This window comes from Dysidea avara, chromosome 5 (genome assembly GCF_963678975.1).
Source record: "Dysidea avara chromosome 5, odDysAvar1.4, whole genome shotgun sequence".
Lineage (NCBI taxonomy): Eukaryota > Metazoa > Porifera > Demospongiae > Dictyoceratida > Dysideidae > Dysidea > Dysidea avara.
This window is the reverse complement of record NC_089276.1, coordinates 25,788,806-25,810,854: the sequence shown is the minus strand read 5'-3', so window position 1 is coordinate 25,810,854 and position 22,049 is coordinate 25,788,806. Positions and strand designations below refer to the sequence as shown.

The window sequence follows — 22,049 nt, the reverse complement described above, 5'->3', positions numbered from 1 at the left end:
GTAGTGTCTTGTAGTGACATCATCACCCTACAGTTTGTAACTAGTAGTGTCATGTAGTGACATCATCATCCTACAGTGTGTAACTAGTAGTGTTATACTACAGTGTGTAGCTAGTAGTGTCTTGTAGTGACATTATCACCCTACAGTGTGTAACTAGTAGTGTCATGCTACAGTGTGTAGCTAGTAGTGTCTTGTAGTGACATTATCACCCTAAAGTGTGTAACTAGTAGTGTCATATATGCTACAGTGTGTAGCTAGTAGTGTCTTGTAGTGACATTATCACCCTACAGTGTGTAAGTAGTAGTGTCATGTAGTGACATTATTACCAAACAGTGCATAGCTAGTAGTGTCATGTTAGGTAACTATTGTTATAGTGACATTATCACACTACAGTGTGCAACTATAATGGTGTCATGTTGGCTAACTATATAGTGACATTATCATTCTACAGTGTGTAACTAGTGATGTCATGTTTGGCAGCAATAGTGACATTACAGTATAACCTCTATATAATAAATATTATATTAATTTAACAGACACTTTGGGACCAACCAATTGCAAGTTTGTTGATATTTTACTGTTACAAGGAGGTTATCCTATCTCAGAGGTAATAGGGACCTAATACACTGATCAATAAGCACCTTCATAATACAGTTTAACACTGTTTCCAAGGTAGCTACAGAGACACATAAACAAAGCTAAACACAACAATGATTATTTAGAGGCACTCAATACGGAAAAAGTTAACCTGAATTGCCATTATAAATAAACACCAAGTGTCGCATGTTTCTACTTTTTGTTTCATCAAGATAGAGTTTGCAATTTTTTTTTTGCATAATTCAGCCAAAAGTGGTGCCCCACCTACTCCAACACCCTTATATCACCCTACATGGTGTACAGTAGTTAGTAGTGTCATCTTAGGTAGTAGTGTCATCATTGGGTACATTATCAAGAGTTTGAACGGTGTAGCTCCGTATTATGCAAAACCCCAGCAACAAACCGTAAGTATAAATTGGAATTCTTAACAAAGCTCTGAATGAACTATACAACACTATTTCATAGCACACATTACACGTGAAAAGTCAAGTTTGTCACAATATCATTTAGCAGTATTAGGAAACAGTTCTCAAGAGTATTGATGACCTGCAGTACACATGATAATAAGCAGCAACACAGAACAGAATGTAGCTTACATTGAGAAACACTACACTGTGTCTAGCATGGTTCGAATCGACCATCTTGTTCCTTGGTGTCTTCTCTATAACACATACATCTCCAGATTCTTATAGCACACCTACAAAGTTAGAGTTGAACATGATATAACAAAACAGAAAATGGAGAAAGCACATGCACACACATACTTTTGGACTACATTATCCAACACGCACACACGCACATGCACACACTAACAAAGCAAAAAAAAAGCAGAGCCATGTGAAGCACAGCTACAATGCTTGCCAGCCAGTAAACCAGAGCTGGGATGCCTGTGCACTACTCAGGAGCTTGAGCTTCAATAAACCATAGGAGAACTGTCCAAGTCTCATGGAGAGAGGTTGCAGAACTATACAGTATTATCATACTGTAGGATATACATTTTAAAATGCAATCCGTTACAGTGACTGTATATTGTTTCACTTCCACAGAGTTTCGAATGAGACCAAAAAGCTGCTAAAGACCAATTGGCCTTGCTTCATGTCGGATTTGTCAAACCCAATAAATGTGTATAGCATATAAGTACACTCACCAGCAGTAACATGTAATTCTTGGGTGTCCAGTAGCATGTCTGTAAAAAAGAGATGTAATGAAAATTAGACTCTGGGATGGGTGTGAAACTGCAGTATGCAAACTATAGACACTACTATAGTACATGACACTACGCAGAGAAACATGTAGTGAGAGACACATGTATCCATGTATCACATACACAGAGACACATGTAGCAGCATTACATTATGACTACATGTGTCTCTATGTACATGTGTCTACTGTTGCTAAACTACATGACACTACTATAGCGTGTGTGGTGTGTGCGTGTGTAGTGTGTGTGTGTAGCATATATGTGTAGGGTATGTGTGTAGTGTGTGTGTGTAGTGTGTGGTATGTGTGTAGTGTGCGTGTAGTGTTCGTGTGCATGCCTTAGTGTAGTGTGCGCGTGTGTGTCTCTGTGTAGTATGTAGAAAGTCTGTGTGTAAGGTATGTGTGTAGAGTGTGTGTGTGTGCAGTGTACGTGTGTGTGTAGTATATGTGTGGTGAGTGCAGTGTGTGTGTGTGTGTGTGTGTGTGTGTGTGTGTGTGTGTGTGTGTGTGTGTGTGTGTGTGGTGTGTGCACCTGTATGTAGTGCAGTGTGTGTCTGTGTGTCTCTTTGTAGTGTGTAGCATGTGTGTGTAGTGTGTAGAGCGTGTGTGGTGTAGTGTGTATTTGTGTAGTACGTGTGTATGTGTGTATTTGTGTATGCAGTGTGTGTGTGTGTTTCTGTGTGTAGTGCAGTATGTGTGTGTGTGTGTGTGTGTGTGTGTGTGTGTGTGTGTGTGTGTGTGTGTGTGTGTGTGTGTGTGTGTGTGTGTGTGTGTGTGTGCGTGTGTGTCTCTGTGTAGTGTGTAGCATATGTAATTGTGTATGTGTGTGTGGTGGTGTGTGTGTAGTGTGCATGTGTGTGTGTAGTGTGTGTGTGTGTGTGTGTGTGTGTGTGTAGTGCAGTGTGTGTGTGTAGTGCAGTGTGTGTGTGTGCAGTGTGTGTGGGTCACTGTGTGTGTGCGTGTGCGTGTGCATGCCTATCTACTTATCTATGTTGGTCCATACGCACCTACGTGAGCAAAATCGTTAAATGATAAAAGCAGCTTGTACGTAAGAAAAGCGAAATGAAGTTTGTAATAAACAGTTACGAGTAAACTTTGTGATTTCTTTCTGGCAGGCTGAAACATGGGTGACACGACTCTCCTTAGACTTTTTGATTTACTTTCTCTTCAAGTTTTACAGGCATTTAATAACTGAAAAACATTGGTACAGGCCTTGTAGACTTCCAGGAATAGCTTATCCCTTTGAGTTGAAAGTGGGTATGTCCCTTACGAACGTGAATGAAAATGAAGAGCAGCTTTGAGGCTTTGTTGAGAGGATTGGTGAGAAAAAACATGATAGTTAAAGTATAAAACAGTTTAGAAGATACTTCTGTGCATAACATGCCATCTAGCATTAATTTTACTCTTCCTGTTATACCACGTCATCACTAACACAGTTAGGTGGGCTACATTTCAAAGGTCCCAAAAGAGTTTCATTCACAATTACAAGTGGGGGTACTTTGTACAGAGCCATTGGAAGGGATAAGCTTTTGAGATGTTTGCCATGAAGACAGCAGGAGAAAATTCTGTTGGGGAATGCATTTTCACACTTTTAGATACTTACCTAGCTCTGGTTTTATTTTCACAACCAGATTTGGAGTGTTCGAGAAGAGCAACTGTGCATGCTTCTACATAGAAAGATAGTTAACAAACAAGTCTTACCAGAGATTTCTCTCACTTTCTTAACGAGGAAAATCTCAAAAGTTATCCCTTCTAATGGCTATCTGTACAAACAATCCCCACTCTTATTGCCATTTTTGTGCTATGATGTAATTGTGGATAAAGCTCATTAAATAACTGGACGGGACGGACTTGTACTGGAGCACACTGAGAGTGAACTTTAAACTTACAAGCATGCACTAAACATGTCACAATGCATGGCCAATCTTAGGGAAGAATAATTCACTACCATGAAACTTGACAATGATACAATATACAAATAGAATTTGTGACATAAAAGATCTAGAGTAGTAGAGAAGTCAAGGGCATTATGTAGTGTGGAGAACAACTATCAAATGAGTATATTCATACTTTCATTTAACAGTTAAAAAAACTTACACTTAGAATTTTTCTCGGGTATGTGATACCAGCGCTCTATCATCTGGCTACAAAAAAATAAATCAAGTGCATTACACTGCATATACCGTATAGCCTAAATATTTCGAGGGGAAACTTTTTTTTTCCTGATTGTGCAGTGTTGGGGGGGTGGGTTATCAGCAAAATTTTATCCTTGAAATATTTAGACCTCCCATAGAGAGTAATACATTTGGGTAGTACAGTGGAACCTGTGTTACGGTCAACTGGATTAAGCGGTCACCTTTGTATAACGGCCATGGTCACGAGGTCCCAAATATTTTCCAATACAAATGTATGCATTGTGGTCTGCATTAAGCGGTCACCTGTCTAACGCGTATAACGGCCAACCAAGAATTTGCCCATGAATCACTGTATACATAACTTTCTTCTTCGTATAGCGGTCGCTACCTTTTATGGTGGCTTGTTAAGCAAATTGCCTGGCCCCACGGCATCATTTCAATTAATGCGCAATTATCACACTTCCTGCCTTTCAATGAATACTATATAATCTATCAGTCTTCATTGCTTAATCATATTCAATAGCTATAACCAACATCCATAACAGGCTCACCTTGCCGTTTCTGTACTAAAATATTACTACATTGCGGTTGGCGTGAGCCTCTTTATAATAATTACTCATTTATAACGGTCATAGCCACTAAAATGTTGCTGACCACCTTATGCAGGTTTTCTCTATAACAGCCACCTGTATATAAAGGCCAGATATATCTGGTCCCAAGGTGACCATTATAGACAGGTTCCACTGTATTTGTGAAAATTTTACCTTTAGCAACACTTAACCCTTAAACCTGCATAATCAAGAAAACTGGATTTAAACTTAATAAATACGCATGCCTTGCATAGAGCGCTGTAACTTTCGAAGCATCCATTCTATGGCTATGCGATTTACATTATTCTACTTGTGATGGAACAAGGATTAAAATGATACCTAGAGTTTTACCCTAATGTTACATGGTGAGGCCATGAAAATAACTTTTTGGTAGGGAACATGCAAACTTTTTATTACATACCTCTATAAAATGGTCGATGACTCGATGGTAGTTGCTCCTATCACCTTGCAGTGACTTCCATTGGACTTGTTGTGAATTTTTGTATCAGGCAATATATGATTTACGTGAGTAATCCCACAATCAAAAGTAAGCATGAATTATGAAACACGGAGACTTGACTTGTCGATGTTCATCACTTCATAATAAGTAAGCCACTGTAGTTACAGTGCTCCTCCAAGTAGCCCAGTGGACACACTTTTTAAATCTATGCGTTTTTGTAGGCTGTAAGAATTAAGTTATCTCACCTAGTGTCACCATGCGAGTCCATATTGTGTAAACATGCATTTTCGAAAAGCAGATTTAAGGGTTAACCTTGAAAAGAAATATTTAGGCTATACCTAGTAGTAATACCCCCACCTTTGATGTTGGCCATGAAAAACAAATTTATAAGGTGTCTGTATAAGGAATAAGGCGTCTGCTCTAGTACATTGCCTGCCTTATGATCTCAGGGTGGTTGACGATCCACAAAAGTTGGATTTCTTACCAAGAGTGTACCTTGACCCTTGACTTCTACATACAGCAAAACTTAAATGAAAATTTCAACAATTTGTTTGGATAAAAGCAACTATTAAACTTTCATGCTGTAAAGTTTCCCACCCAAAGCTTCTTTTTCCTAGGACCTTCGGTGATTATATCAGACCATGTATGGAATTATTGATAAACACCACTTGTCACCCTTAATCACTCACAAACCTTAATGCACTAGTTTGTAATGTACCGGACAGTAAACCAGCCACGTCTCAGGATATTAAACTAAAAATTTTAACACAAGATAGATAAGCATCCAATACCTCATTTAAGCTATTGAACAGAAAATAAACCAAAAAGGTAGGTTTCCAAGATCACGTTACAATTATTGAATGTAAAAGTGCTACTTGAAATGATGCTTGTACCGTCCTATGCCAAAAATCCCTTGTTTAAAGGATGAAGATCGTACAATACAGGATACATTAGAGTGACACCTCCTTGACAGTAGGTAGTATAGGCATGCTGTCTACTTCTAATAACGATACAGTCGAGTCCTTTGTGGAGACTTAAACCCATATGCATGCCATACAATGGTGATGGGATAAGGTAGAGGTTTAACCAGTTTGTATACAATGCATTTATTGCTCTTTCTACTCCACAACCCACATTTTTAAAAAAGCTGGTAGCCAATACTACTGGGTTCATTTTTTTGCGCGATTTTTTTTTGAAATATAACAAGTAAATAAACAAGAAACAGCAATTGAAGTACATGTGATGGAAGCATGCACCTGACCCTCACACATTGCAAGGTCAAGTGCTGCGATAGTAACTGGACTGGCAGGGTTACAGTAAAGAAAAACTGGTGGAGCATCTAATCCAGGACACTACACTACTGGTCTTTCGAAGCAGCAGGCAGAAATGCTAACCTCTTGTAAGCAATACTAGCCGCACCTCCCATTCCCCCGAAAAGTAGGGAATACCAATGGGGTGAAGGAGCCCATTTCAACATCACTCACTATAATATAGCTAAGATCAGACCGACTTTCTTCTTTTGTGTGTGGGTGGGGAATAAGTGATCTAGTACACTTCCCATAGAATTTCTGTGTAACGTTTCACCAGCTCTATGGTGGGTGCTGATTGGCCACTTATTCCGCACTCACACACTAAGAAAAAATTCTGTCTGGTCTACGCAAGACTACCATAGCCACGCCAACTGGTGCATTTTATTTAGAGAAAGTAGTCTGGTACCACACTAGCCTTTCAAAACAATATAATCTCAACGTGTGTATCTACTTATCCTACTTACCTTTAGTCTGTTTGAGCAGTTTTCTCTGTGTGCTGACCACTCCTTGGGGGTAGACTTGAGTTCTGGACAGAGCCTGGTACCACTACATCACGTGCGTACTGAATGAACGCTAAATTTTTAATTATTTGCCATGTCAGGAACAGAGGAAATTAACGCCTCGACGTGTTAACAAACCAGGTCAGCAGTGTTTATAAATTCTTAAACTTTGAGCATTGAAACTTATGCAATTGGAATTTGCGAATTCCAATTGCCTAATGTCCTAGTGACCAAACGGTAAAGTAAATAGGTGCTTCGCGCGCGCAACGGTAAAGTAAATAGGTGCTTCGCGCGCGCAGCGCGCGAAGCACCTATTTACTTTACCGTTTGTAATATTAGACTTATAATTGGCCCCAAAATACACGGATCTGACACTCCATATATGTATATTATCCCTAGAACTATAAATAGTGTTGTAGTTGGCATCTGTATAATATTATGTATGTTGAATACATGTATATTTGCAGTGAAATTCATTTGCAAAATCAAAGGCCATTCTCTATAATTATGGTCATATCAATTGTACTGTATACCAACGTAGCTACACACGCGTACAGTACAATCATTATAGCTATTTGTACAATGATTATTTCATGACCACCTGTTGCATTCCAGTTGTTTTGTGTTCCTGAGTTCAAGCTTCAATCTGCAGCTGGTAATGTTTGCTGTTCCATGTGTTGTACAGACCTTACAAATGCTAAGCTAAGGGTTAAGGGTCTCTGGAAGAACAGCCCGAGTAGCCAGTCCTCGCTACTCACCACCGAAGGGATACCCTTCAAGAAGAGTTAATGTTTTTCATATAAAGTGATTTTTGTACCATGCCTTTTCATTCTGTTGCTTAGTACTACCAAAATGGGTCAGTTTTATGTCACAGTACATTATAAACAGTCGCAGGTAATCACTGCAGCACTGCTACAAATATTAGTGCACATCAAAATTAGCTGTTTGGATAATTTATTAACTGAAATAAAATTCATGAAGCCATGTGGTGACCATGTGTTAAGTTGCACATGAAAACTATGAACACCAGATATACTGGTTTATAAGATATGCACACCCTATACCTACCTATATATTTACTGTTCACACACAACCATGTAGTTACCATGCATGCTATATGGATCATGGATAGTAACACTATACAATAGCTACATCTGTTAAAGACTTGTTGTATAACTACTGCTCTGTAAAGCTGCATGTATAGTTGGGAAGTATGAAAGTACATACACAAAGTTGCATCCTTAAGGGAAGTGTATAATTGAATACTATTAAGGCCCTACTTGCAGGCATCACAGCCTACATGGATTTCCATTTAATACATAGCTATATAGCAGCCTAGAAAAGGGGAACTACTGGAACTTACTATCATGTGCGTTGAATGTATCCACAATTATCATTGCTACAATATATATATCACTGCATTCCAACAGTAAGAAATTGAAAGTGTTAACAGCATGGTGATTAGCATACAACAATATTGACTCCATCAAAAAGGGGAACATAATGTTCCCATCATACAGGAGTGTCATCATCAGTTTGTGATGATGAATGGGAAATCCCCTGTTCCTGTTTGATGTTACTGGTCTAAGTCATTTCAGTTTCATAATAAATAGTGCATGGATACATGTCTAATATGTAACTTATAAAGCAGTTAGGATATGTGTAGAGGTGACTGTGTGCCGGCAACTGAGGAGGTTGACTGCTAATTAATGATGCCTTGGTCTATTATTAGCACAACTTGTACTGTCTGAAAGTTTAACAAGTGTTAACCTTGAGTAAGTATATACATGCAAACTAAGGATCATAACTATCATTGTTTTATCAGCTCTGTATAGTGAACATGTGTTGCTCAGCTATACTAGTTAGTGTATCATATAACTGATATAGAAGCTTAATGCTACTTTGGTATTATACATGACCACAAAACTGATGACACGTGAAACCAATTACAATTACTGTGTTTGACTGACAGTGACAATAAAGAGTTATAATCCACTGGCTACTAGCTACTACTTTATTAGTATGAATAACAAGCCACACTACTGCATGTCCCCATACACAACTAGGATTTTCGAGTTGGGCGGCTTAGACAGCTAAGATAATCACACAGTGACCTGATTTATTTTTTTATAACTAAATTAAATTTCAACACAGTTGACCTTACATGAGCTGCTGATAGATATATCAAGAATGCAAGCTTGCTGAGCCTCTATCTCTGTATGTGTCAATTGATGCATGCATCTACTGTAGGTCTTCCAACATGAACTCACTTACTTCTCACTAATTCTACACATATCACACATCCAGTGGTAACATTTTCCTCATTTCATACAGTTGTACACTTCCTACACTTAGCATCCTGTAAAGAAGACCACAATGTGCTAATAAACTGATTCTTATGAGTATATATATCATCATCATCATCCATGTATAGTACACTTGTTAAAGGAGTTAAGAGTACTGAAACAAAAGGAGTTAAATTGACAATAAGTCAATTTCATCCAAATTATTATATAACACATTTGGAAACTTATTATGAAGTGCAATTTAGCTCATTTCCACTGCCTTTATACTGTTTACTAATGAATCAAATATTCATATACCTTTCTCTGTGAAAATTGCCCAAAATTGGCTTACCTTATTACAATAATAAGTTAATGAATTTGAGGAACAAAACCGTGATATAATGTAATAACAACAGCATATAATATAATACATGTTACCACATTACAAACATTGATGCAGTCTACAACAGAAACTGTAGTTTATGAAACCATACAAATACACCATATAAGGTAAAGGGATTTTACAGATATTTTTGTTTTTCCTGGACAAGTGAAAAATGACATGCTCTTTATTTAGCTATATACTGAAAATGAAACTGCAAAATTAGTAGTAGTAGGGACGTAGGGCCAGGGCATCAATAATTCGAGATACTCTAATAGAGCAGTCAGATCGAGATATATCAGTCTCAGTATTCAGAGAAACAGTGTAGCAAGCTATGTATGTAGTTATAAATAAGGAGGTGTAGTTGGTGGAGGGGAGATCAAGGGCGTAGCCAGGAAGGGAGGGTTCGGATGAACCCCCCTTTCAGAAACAGAATATTTTAAAAATAAAAATCACATCAAGTCTTACAGCCCTGGAGCTCTCAGGTAGCTACTTGCACACTAGCGCTCCTCTGTACTACCCTTGAGGGTCGCATTGCATTAATGCTGAACCATTGCAAATCATCGAGATCTGTTGCATCACATGATCAGTTGCGCATGTGATGCATGGTGGAAATGGCGAGTCAGTGTTGAGTGGTTGAGGCAGACATACTACAAGGAAACAGCTGCGATAAACTTGAGTGGTCGTGTTATGCATGTGTCAGGTGAGCACAAACTGTGAATTGATGTATATTTATCTGATGAACGGTTTGTTTATGTCACATGTTCCCAAACGAAAGCAATGCACAAGTCTAACTCATTTTCGTCCAATTTCTGTACTGCCTGTTTTGTCTAGGGTTTTGGAGCGTGTGTTGCACAATCAGATTCAATCACACCTTATGAAATATCATTTACTTTCTTCCCATCAATCTGGTTTTCGTACTGGTCATTCGACTCAGGATTTGCTACTCCATGTCACAGATAAATGGCTGAGAGCTATTGACGAAGGTAAATATACTGGTGCGGTATTCTTAGATTTGGCCAAAGCCTTTGACACTGTGGATCACTCGATTTTGTGTACTAAGTTAATGTACTATGGCTTTCGAGGGTCATCATATGACTTGTTAATTAATTACTTAGCTCAACGGCAGCAAAGAACTTTATTTCAATCTAAGATGTCTAAATGGGCTGCTGTTTCTATTGGTGTCCCTCAAGGATCCATCTTGGGTCCCTTGCTTTTATTCTTTATACATAAATGATTTGCCCTCGGTTGTAAGTCACTGCTTACTGGATCTTTATGCTGATGATGCTGAATTACATTTTTGTGGCTCGGATTTAAGGGTAGTGGAAAATGGTTTACAATCAGATCTGAATTCTGTGGCTACATGGTTAGGGAGCTCACGTTTGTGTTTAAATGTTGATAAGTCTAGTTGTATGCTCATTGGTAGCCGTCAGAGGGTGGCAGGTCAGACCCTTTCTGTCTCAATTGGTGGTAGTGTGTTGTCTCGGGTGCATTCTGTTCGGTATCTTGGAGTATTAATTGACTCTGCGTTGTCTTGGAACTTGCATATTTGTAATATGTTGTCTAGAGTTAGATCAAGGCTTGTTTCAATTATTCAGTGTGGGTCTCTGCCACCTGCAGTGTTGTGTGTATTATATTCAGCATTTGTGATGCCACTTTTTGATTACTGTGATATTATCTGGACTCCATCTACGGCAAAACAGACTTGTATGATTGAAAGGATTCATTCCAAATTTATGCATAAGCTGCCGTCATCTTTCAGTTCCAAGTTTCACTTTACATTGACTGAACGTCGGCGTTTTCATACAGCTATTCAGATTTTTAAATCTTTACATCGAATTTCTCCTCCTTATTTACATGATATATTTCAGTTTTTGAAGGATGTTACTGGTCATCTTAGTCGTAATGTTAATCGTTTATTTGTTCCTAGAGTGTTTATCAACCATGGCAAGAGAACTTTTTTCTACCGAGGAACTGTTTTATGGAACAACCTTAAGTCCACTGTTACTGGGGCTGCCACTTTGTCGTCATTTCGTAATTATTATCTTAATTCCTGTGTAATTTTGTCTATGTATCCTTAGTTGTGTATGTATGTTTGTTTGTTTTTTTGTATATTATTAGTTATTGTATGTGTCTATTGTATGTTTGTTCAGGGCTCCACTGAAAATCAGTTTTACTGAGTGGACTTCCTGCTTAAAAATTACAATTACAATTACATGTTGTGGGCACGTGATGTCTCGAATACATTGGAGTACAAGCTAAGTCTAAAGTTACTGACCATCAACAGGAGGACCGACCGAGAATAATGTATACCCGGAAGGAAGTATTACCAACTAAGCGACTCGGAGTGTGGAGGGTTCCCAGGTGTTTGAAAATTTGAAGTTGGCTGTCAGCCTGTCACGGTGTGGAAGTGAAGATTAAGTTAGTATTAGCTACAATAGGTTTATAGTTTCTATAAGCTACATAAACAGCAGTGTGTAGGTTTTAGCTAGTTAGATACACAAACAGCACCTTTTAATGTTACTGCCTAAGGGCACATTTTGTGTATGCATGATTTTCATTCAGACGTGGTCTAGGGGGAAGCGCCTAGGCCTTCCCACATGAACATTCAACTTTACTTTTTGATCTTCAGCTTACAGCTAGGCCCTCGCATCACCAAAAGTCTGGCTACGCCCCTGAGTAGTAGAGCCATGTCACACCATATTTAGGTATAATGACATTGCAGAACAATACAATAGTATGTATTTAAGTCATGGAGGACGGTATTACTGACACATCACAACAGTGGCATGTGTGCTGTGCTTCATTACAGTAGTCATACAATTTTATGCCACGCATGATTATTTGAAAACCATTGGAGTTTAGTGACAGACATGAAAGAATTGGATCATGCAGGAAGAGTGAGAACAGTTAGACTAGTTACATAAATGCACCACAGAATGTGGAAATTAGCACAATTTTATCATCACTATAAGGTTAGATTTTCAAACTTAACTAGAATAAATTGTTTTGGGAACCTCAGTTGTCATCAGTGTTGTCTCTTCTGAGTATTCACTAACATTTCTCTAGACAGGTTGTATATTAAATGGTCTTAAAGGAAAACTGCATGGTGGCTCTAGTATGCAAACTCCAATCCACAGTGATGTATTAAGCTGTAACTGAACATATCACATATGTATGTCTTCTGTATACACCTATAAATAGGTTGTGATACTTGTCCTTATGTGTACTATATTGTGATATGGATTGAACTGTTTTTATGGCTTGAGCTATTGTTTATATGTACAGGCCCTTTCCCTTTTGCATAGATTTAGATTAAACTTGATTGCTATTTATTTTATATTAGCTAGTTATATAAATAAGCATTAACTTGAAAATGTGTGCTGTAAGAAAATGATCATTCTCCAAATAGACACATCAACTGCCAATCCATATGTATATCTATGGATAGCTAGATACAGTCCTGCATTGCAACCATGAAGTTATATGATTGTATTATGCTGGTTCTGAATATCAAACTATAATAATATTATGTTCAGCTAATTGTTAATGTTTAAAAATTGTTTATAATAATGCATTTAAAAATTGAATGATTACAAGAGAATAAATTAAATAAAACAAAATAAAAAATTACAATAAATATACTATTATATTTCACTGATCATGTATTCATTGTAATTAATAACTTCACTCTTTACAATTCAGTAGTGACACCACTTGTTATCAGATGTAATCTTAGCTTTTATTGATGAAAAACTGTAGGAACTTTGAGGAGTGTTGTCATCATCATTATGATTTTGTTGTGATCTGTCATTCTCTAATTGTTTGATGATGTTTCGTAGACTATCAACATCATTTTTGATTCTCCTGGCTACACTCCTGACTGGATAGTTTTCAGGTGAGAAACAGTCCTTGGTTGCATTTATTAGTGAATCAAGTTGATCTTCAGTTTTTAAGCAGTCACTTGGCATACAATCACATCCAGTGATGTTCAGCTATACACAACACAAAACCAATATGATAAACTTTGAGTACACACTGCATACAGTCATATAGAACTCATTTTACTATACGTAATACATTTTTTTTTTAAATTATTAAGGCTTTACAGCACAAGTGCTAAAGGTTTGTAGGACACCTGGTCCTACAGCCTGTTTAAAGTTGTTACAGAAAGTATGTTTGAAAAGGTGGAGAAAAATCCATGACTAGACCTGGGCAGCCTCGAACTGATTAATACTCGGATGCTTACAGGAGCCTGCTAGGCGGTCAGGATGTTTCTGTGACCACATACTGCACATAAAACTTACTAGATGGTAAAGACGAGCAATATTGTGTTCAAGTTCATTTGCAATAATTGTAAGGTGACTATAGAATTGTCTTCCTAGAGTGGTCTGCACTTCTCCAGATCTCAACTTCACAAGCATCACTTCCATAATAAATCTTCGGTGAAAGATGAGGCCATGGTAGAACTTTTGTAACAGATCATGTGTGACTTGTTGTGACTCTGGATAGTAGCTCAAATGCATATCATAATCGTTATAACATCCTCCATAAGTCTGTAGAGTTATAAATAAACGGTTCAAAAATATAAACTCTATATCCAGCTACGTATATAGCTAGTTTATTACTGGACTAGCAAACTAGCTACACATATAATTAGTGCTAATTAATTTGTATACCCCCTTACCTCTGTGTTGTCAGTTAACATCTTCAGCTTATCAGCTTCCATTGATATTTTGCTAATGCTATTGCTTGGGTCTAGCCACTTAGACAAGAAGTCTCCATTGACCATCAAATTTGTACCATTACAGCGACAGTCGTTAGCAGTAGTAGAATTATCAGCAGGTGCACCATCACTATTATTATTATCTGCTGCAGGTAGAGGGAAGGAGCTGGCAGTCATTAACAGCTGCAAGCTGCTAGCCAGTACCAACACGTACAAAATGCTCAATTTTTCCATTGCTCACGTATATAGCTAGATAGCTGTATAGTTATAGCTATTAATATTTGATTTGTTACTTAGTTGCTCTTTCACCGTATCATTTTGCTTATTTATAGCTGTTACACGCGTGTTCAACTTAGTTCAATTTTCCTCCTACTATTTAGAGGCGCGCCGCAGGTGAATTCTTCGCACAGAAAAAACGCGGATGTCCACAAGAAAACGGGATGCTCTGAGGTCATGCATTTACTGCACAGCACTTCGTCACTTACTTTCACGGGACAATATAGATGGTCACAGAGCAGTGCATCAATGCATCTTTTCATCTTTACACAACATGCAGCTAATTTTTCAGTATTACAATGCAGCTACATAAAATACAGCACATAATTTAACTATATAGCATTGTAAATTGAGAAACATAAATTGGTATCACTCCTGTGACAACTGAGTAGTTGTGGATCTAATTAGATTCAATAAAGCATATAATATACACGGAAACTGAAATTGTAGCTGGGCCCTGCAGTAGGATACAGGATACAATTGCTTATTACAGTCAAACTTGTGTGCAATATACATATTGGATTATAAGTAGGATGAGACTAAAACAATTATATATTAATATTGCTACAACTATTGGATATGTGCATATAACAGATGTAGCCATCATGGACATAAATTTACACAGCATAATTGTAGCTATAGCCACTAGCTAGTTTACAAAATAGACATACGTATAGAGTTGAAACTATATAGTATGAATTGTAGTATGTTAAATACTGAAAGTAAACAAGTAAAGTTACATGTTGAGTTCACAGACTACTAGATATACACAAAGGATTTCTTCATTGGATGTTGTCAAGTTAGAGTCTCAAGGAAACATATAAACGTATCAGTTGGGAAGCTATAAGATTAGATATTTCTGACGTAATCATTATCATTTGTGTGGGAAACTACCTTACCAGTTGAGTGCTCATATTACATGTTGTATCTATCAAATCATCATAGTGTAATAACAACAAACATGAATGTACAATAGTGTAATGCAGTTAGGATAATTATATGGATGTGTACAATACTGGTCATTAATGATGTCTTATTCTAATAATAGGGAGAGTTGCACACTCTGGTACGTATATCAAAAGAAAAGCCTGTAGGGGAATTTCACAAATAATTAAGCATACATGTTGAAGAGAATATGTTTCCATTAAATATAGTTCATATACACAGTAGCTATATGTACGCTTGAATGTGTAGTGATACCTGATCATCTCATTTAAAATTGACCATACTAAGCAGGTAGTTGTATTTAGCAGATTTAGTTGATACAATATTATTATGGTACATTTGGGGAATTTTAAAATGGTCAGGTTAAACAAGTACACACCCTTACTACACTATTAGAAAGGTTTCATTGTACAATAAGTCCATAGCTGATATATAGAAACCTATTATAACACCACTTTGATATAATTGTAACTACCATCTGATGCATGCAAATGGCATGTGAAGCCAAGATTTGCTGAAAGTAATTTCATCTTGTAAACATTAAAACCCATAATGTGGTTTTAGTCAAAGCCAACAGTTTTGAAGCAATTTGACAGTATGAGAATGGGACATAAGAATTAATAGGTATGTAACAGTTTCAATGACTACATATTTTTCTCTTTCATAGAGATATCATAGTATTTTGTCACCAACAATTTCATCTGGTCTAGTACATCTCATGAGTAAAGCTTCACATATTTCCTGTTCAGACTGTCATTGCCAGGCAACAGGACACTACATACTCTACACTACTATGTACTTGTAAATTGCATAACACAAACAAGTTCCTGTTCCTACACATGCTAGTTTATATACATGATTTACATGAACACACACATAGCATACTAATTTTAGTAACAGTTAGTGTAGGTATACACCCACTGTAACACTATTCTTGTGTTGAGAAATCATAGGTAAAATTTTTATTTGTAGAACATATGATACATGTACGATAAACAATGTGATAAATTAGGACTATCATGATATATAATTTGTTAACATAGGTACATATAGCCACATAGTATCTGTTACATTTGAAATCTTCAAAAGTTCTGCAAATAGTTTGATTATATTCTGTTGGAGTATTGTTCATCAACATGGGACCTTCATCACCACTGTCCTAGTTAGCAGATTGAACATGCATTTTGTATTAGGTCAGTCATGGACAATACATACATCTAACATGTTAAAATGGCCAATACTGCATAGAAGAACAAGACTTTACTATAGATGGTTATCTTCTCACAATACTAGCCGCTACTTAATTGTCATTGTCATGATTTCAAGCTATATAGCACATTAATCAACTGACATCAACAGGTATGTTCCAAAAACTGAGCCAGAGTAGAATAGCCTTTATGATGATATTACTGGAGCAGACACTATAATTTAAAAAAAATTAAACACATAATTATAATTGTACATCAATACCACTCCCCTGGAGGGTGTCTGATTAATGATTTAATAATTCTTAATTACTAAAAGCACTGCTGTACTATATATATAATAAATGCCTGGTAACAAACATTTGGGACCATATAAGCATGGTCCATTTTGCTGTAGATTTCTCTTTTCAAAGTTAATAGCTGAAATATGTATTTTTATTATGGTGAGGCTGTCATTATTTTAAAATTGATTTGATTGACATTAAATTAAAGCTATTATTGGCTCCCATGCAACCACCTTTACATGATTAGCTGCAGGCCATTTTGACAGCTTGGCTGCATTGGTATAGCTAAATAGCTATAATTGCACTCTGCATGTAAGTAGAAATGTGTTAGCAATTGGGAGTTAGCATTACTAAAGTGCAGGACTTTTTAATTGCATACTTTCTTCATACATGCATGTATATATGCAAATTGTAATGCACGTAGTTGTGTTCTACAGTATATACACTACTACATTTCCAGTGTATCATGTCACATCATAATGATACATGTGTACAAATAGTTGGTGAATTAAATTATTAAAGTTTGAAGCACAAAAAGTTTGTAACTGTAGTTATGACATACATCATCTAATACAGCAATCACATTTTCTGTCTGTATTGTTCAAAAGTGGAAATCTGCACAGAGATAAATAAAACATATGGCTTGAATATATATTTATATGTAGAATACAGTCATGTCATTGGTCAGACATCTACATAATCAATCAAATGTTTCTTGTGCACCACAATTTATAAGTATATTGCATGCAATGTACATAGAAGCAATGCTATATAATTTCCAAGTACAGTAGTATTTTGGCAGTTACTTCACCCCTACTTAGTATTATATTAGGTGTGATTGTCATTCTCATATTAGAAAATAACTTTTATCACTGTGACTATTATTGGTTCAACTAAAACTGCGAGACGTGCAATGCTAGGAAGACATACTAAGCTAAGTGGTAGGCCTAACAAACTATGCTAGATATAAAGGGGACTACATGCAGGAATTCTGTGGGCATTTTGAAGTACTTGTGAAGTTTAACATTTGATGTACATTTCAGATAAAGGAAGATACTCTAATAGAACAGTCAGATTAATATAGGTAAAGTTGCCATATATACTCTAATACAACATTCACAATTAGATAAAACAGATTTTATGTTTTGACTGTCAAATATAGTATGTACAAGTTGAGCTGAATCCTGAAAAAAAAGCAACTAAAAAGAAAAAGTAAATTAACATTTCAGCTATCAGATGATTAGTGGTGACAGTAAAGTTGACAACAACAGATATGTGTGGTTTGGCTCCATTACAGATTGAAAAAGGGCCATAATGGACAGTACATTTATAGCTTCCCATAGGAAATGTAAAGTGAAAATTTTATAGAATGGAATATTTTTTAGTGTGTCAAGCAGTACCACAAATGAGCCAAATTTCAAGAATATGTGTAATTGCATCCATGAGTTATTAAATGTTTTTGAGGGTTCAGCTCAACACGTATGTATACTATAGTGAAGGCAGAGAAAATAATAGCAATTCTCCAGTTAATAAAATATTCTAACGTTTCATACTGACTGTATACAATCACATGGTTAAATTTCTTACTGTACATAAGAAAAATTATACCTTACATCATCAACATGTTTCATGCATGCTGCAAAAGAGTTACTGCCACATCACAAGACAACTAGTAATTGCTGTAATTATACAAAAGTTAATTATTGACATCTTAGCTTCTGTCTATTGTGAACACCATACACCTTGTTCCCAACATATTATATAAAAGTTATAAGTTGAATAGTGAGCTTTATGAACACATAATAATCATATTTGTTGAATAGTCATTTATATGGCTATACCAACACAATGGCATAGCTACCATTGTGAAGGTAGCAGCCAAATAGTAGTCACATGTGTCTCACCCACTAAAACGGCCCTGTGACAAATTTGCATGCAAAGACAATCAAATAATTAGTTACTGATTAGAAAGTGTCATTCTAAAAATATCTAGGCCTATCCAGATATTTTCAGTAGACATATGCATTGTAGTTTAGCAACATTCATATCAACCAGGATTAGTCTAAAAATAAAGTATTGAAATAATGCAATTTGCATGGACTGGGAAAAATACATTACAAGCTAGCATAAGTAAAAATACAATAGTAGCATATAAGCCTAACATTTTACTGACTGCTCTATTAGAATATATTAATGTTTTATTGTGTACCTAGTAGTGATGATAATTCAATTCCGGCTTTTATATTGAGTGCACAATGTATTATACAATATTCATGATATCTAACTGTAATTTACATAGTAAACTAACAGGATCAAGTCAGGCATATACATTTTGGCCACTCCAACTGAGAATATTTTCCTATTTCAATGTTAGAAGTGCATTGTTATTTTTTAAACATCAATCACAACAGTTAATGTGACTGCTCTATTAGAGTATTTCAATTCAAAGATATGAAGATATGAATTAGTCACCTTGTGAAAATATAGTGCCTAAATGCCAAGCTTTACAGAAGGCCTTCCATATGACATCAACAGATTCTCTTGTACATAGTTTTACTTCACCTTACCTCTCACCTTACATCTACACACGAACACAGATGCGAGCACACACACATGTACACACCCACGCACACACCCACACGCACACACACACACACACACACACACACACACAAACACACATATACATACATGCACACAATAACAAAATTGCCAACAAAGGACACTGACTGAGTCTGAGACTGGTACCTATGTGAGACTGTATCAAACAAGCCTCACAGATGCATTTAATGAACATGAAGTCCAGCAACACACAGACACATATCCATACTGGAATAGCAAAATAAATGAATGCTGTTTTCAAGATTTTAAAATTGTAATTAACTGTGCACAGTAGCTTGGATGTTCTAATGGTGTAAGGTATTCAGTTATTGTTTCAAACAACTCAATCAGATTAAATGACATGGGTGTACTGAATACTATTGCATTGAGCAGTCCAAAATTTACCAAATCATTATGTTTGAATAGTTTTCTACAATATTTAAATGTACAGCTTACTTCAATATTATTATTATGTATCATTTTATTAGAACTTTACAGCAACAAGCACTAAAGATCTGACAGCAACATGTGCTGCACCCTTATTTTTAATACATACAATTGACATTTTACTCCTTGAATTGTACTATCTAATACAATTTATTTACAAATGTTACGAATACTCACCAATTCCTCAAAGTGTGTACCTGAGATAATGTTTTAACATACTTGAAGCTTGTATGGACTGAATAGGTTTATTCAGTGGCTTAAAGTGCATACTATTTTCTTATACATACTGAAACATTAAAAGTGCACCTATATAGGTATTTCCTGAGATGTACATATATGTACTGTATATGCATAGAATGAAGCACTTTTGTCACAATACTATTCAGTTCACCCATGTATGTAGCTGTCTAACTATAGTACAACAAGCAGAATAGAACTTGCATGGGAAATACTATATGCCTCAACACTTTTCCTTGGATACAGGCAAGTCTACTCATATTCCAATGGTGTATCGTGTCAGTATAAAATTCATGTGGTGTGTTTCATGATTTGACTAGATTTGAAATAATACATTTTGCCAATGGCCTATATATCCCTGGTATTTTTCTTGTATTCAAATCATCTCTCTCCTAGGTGCATTGTGTTCTAACTACAGGGTAGTATTCTATAATGAACACTGAACAGTTTAGGTAAATAAGTACTTACAAGAAGCCACACAACCAGCATCTGGAATACTGCATTCTATTATTATGCTAACAAACCTTAATTAAATACCATACCACCAGACACCCACAAGATATGTTTAAACATTACATTAAATGTAAATTCACGTGATTTTTAAATTGAGTATAATAATAGTTCAGGGTAAATAAATGATTGATGAAACACACTGGCTATGCCTATACAAAATAAATGGAATTTATTACACACATTCATTTCAATCAATGTTTTCTTTAATGGTTAGTAGTGGCACCACTTGTTATCAGATGCAATCTTAGCTTTTATTGATGAAAAACTGTAGAGGCATTCATGGATGGTGTCATGATTATCATTTTGTACTTCTTGTAGTAATCTATCATTCTCTAATTGTTTAATAATGTTTCGTAGACTGTTGATATCATTTTTTATTCTCCTGGCTACACTGTTGACTGGATAATTTCTGGGTGAGAAGCAGTCCTTGGTTGATCGGATTAGTGATGCAAGTTGTTCATCAGCTTGTAAGCAGTCACTTGGTATACAATCACATCCAGTGATGTTCAGCTACACAACACATAAAACATTTAACTGTTAATGCAGCCAGATAGCTGTTATATACTTAGCTAAGAATGCACACTGACACAAACCCACCACATAATAAATACGAGCAATGTTGTGTTCAAGCTGATTCTTAATGAAGTAAAGTGAATGGTGTATTTCATTTTTTCCTGTTAGTCTTAGCGGCTTCAACTCCACAAACATTACTTCTATAATAAATCTTCGGTGAAGGATATAGCCATTGTAAAAATGCTGTAAAAGTTCATGCGTGATTTGCTGCGTCTCTGGATAGTAGGCTAAATCGAGGTTGTAACTGTCATAACATCCACCAAAAGTCTGTAAAGTAGCATAGACACATTCTGAAATATTGCATAGATTCATTGATAGCTACTACAACCATTTGTAAAAAGCTAATTGGAAACACTTGTAAGCATGGCTTATATGGCTGCATGCATTAACATACACTAACCTCCTTATTGTCAGTTATAGATATTAGATTATCTGTTTCTGATGATAATTTGTGAAATCCAGAGTCTTTCTTGGTAGGGCTTAGCCATTTATTTAAAAAGCACCCACTGACAACCAAATCAGTCTCATTGCAGTGACAGGTAGTAGAATTGCCATTACGGTCAATGTAATCAACTCCTGAGCCTGACTGATCTCCTGAGCCAGAGCCAGAGCCAGAGTCACAGTTTGTTTCATTCAGTAAGAAAGAGGAACCATCATCCTGTAAGTTACTAGCCATGACCACTTTAGCAATCACCACATACAAAACTAAATGAATTATCCCCACTGTGGACATCATTGCTATATTTGTCATTGCAAACAAACTTGAGGAAGCTATAGCTCCCA

General features: G+C 36.3%; 1 long non-coding RNA gene across 1 annotated transcript; it reads right to left on the bottom strand.

The window, feature by feature from the left end:
* Positions 1-1,002: 1,002 nt before the first annotated feature.
* On the bottom strand, positions 1,003-7,041 carry LOC136256212 (uncharacterized). The gene is made up of 5 exons (XR_010701377.1): positions 6,757-7,041; positions 3,895-3,941; positions 1,745-1,783; positions 1,194-1,294; positions 1,003-1,143 (listed from the first exon to the last, which is right to left on the bottom strand). It is a non-coding gene; the product is annotated as an uncharacterized lncRNA (long non-coding RNA).
* Between the last annotated feature and the right edge of the window lie 15,008 nt (positions 7,042-22,049).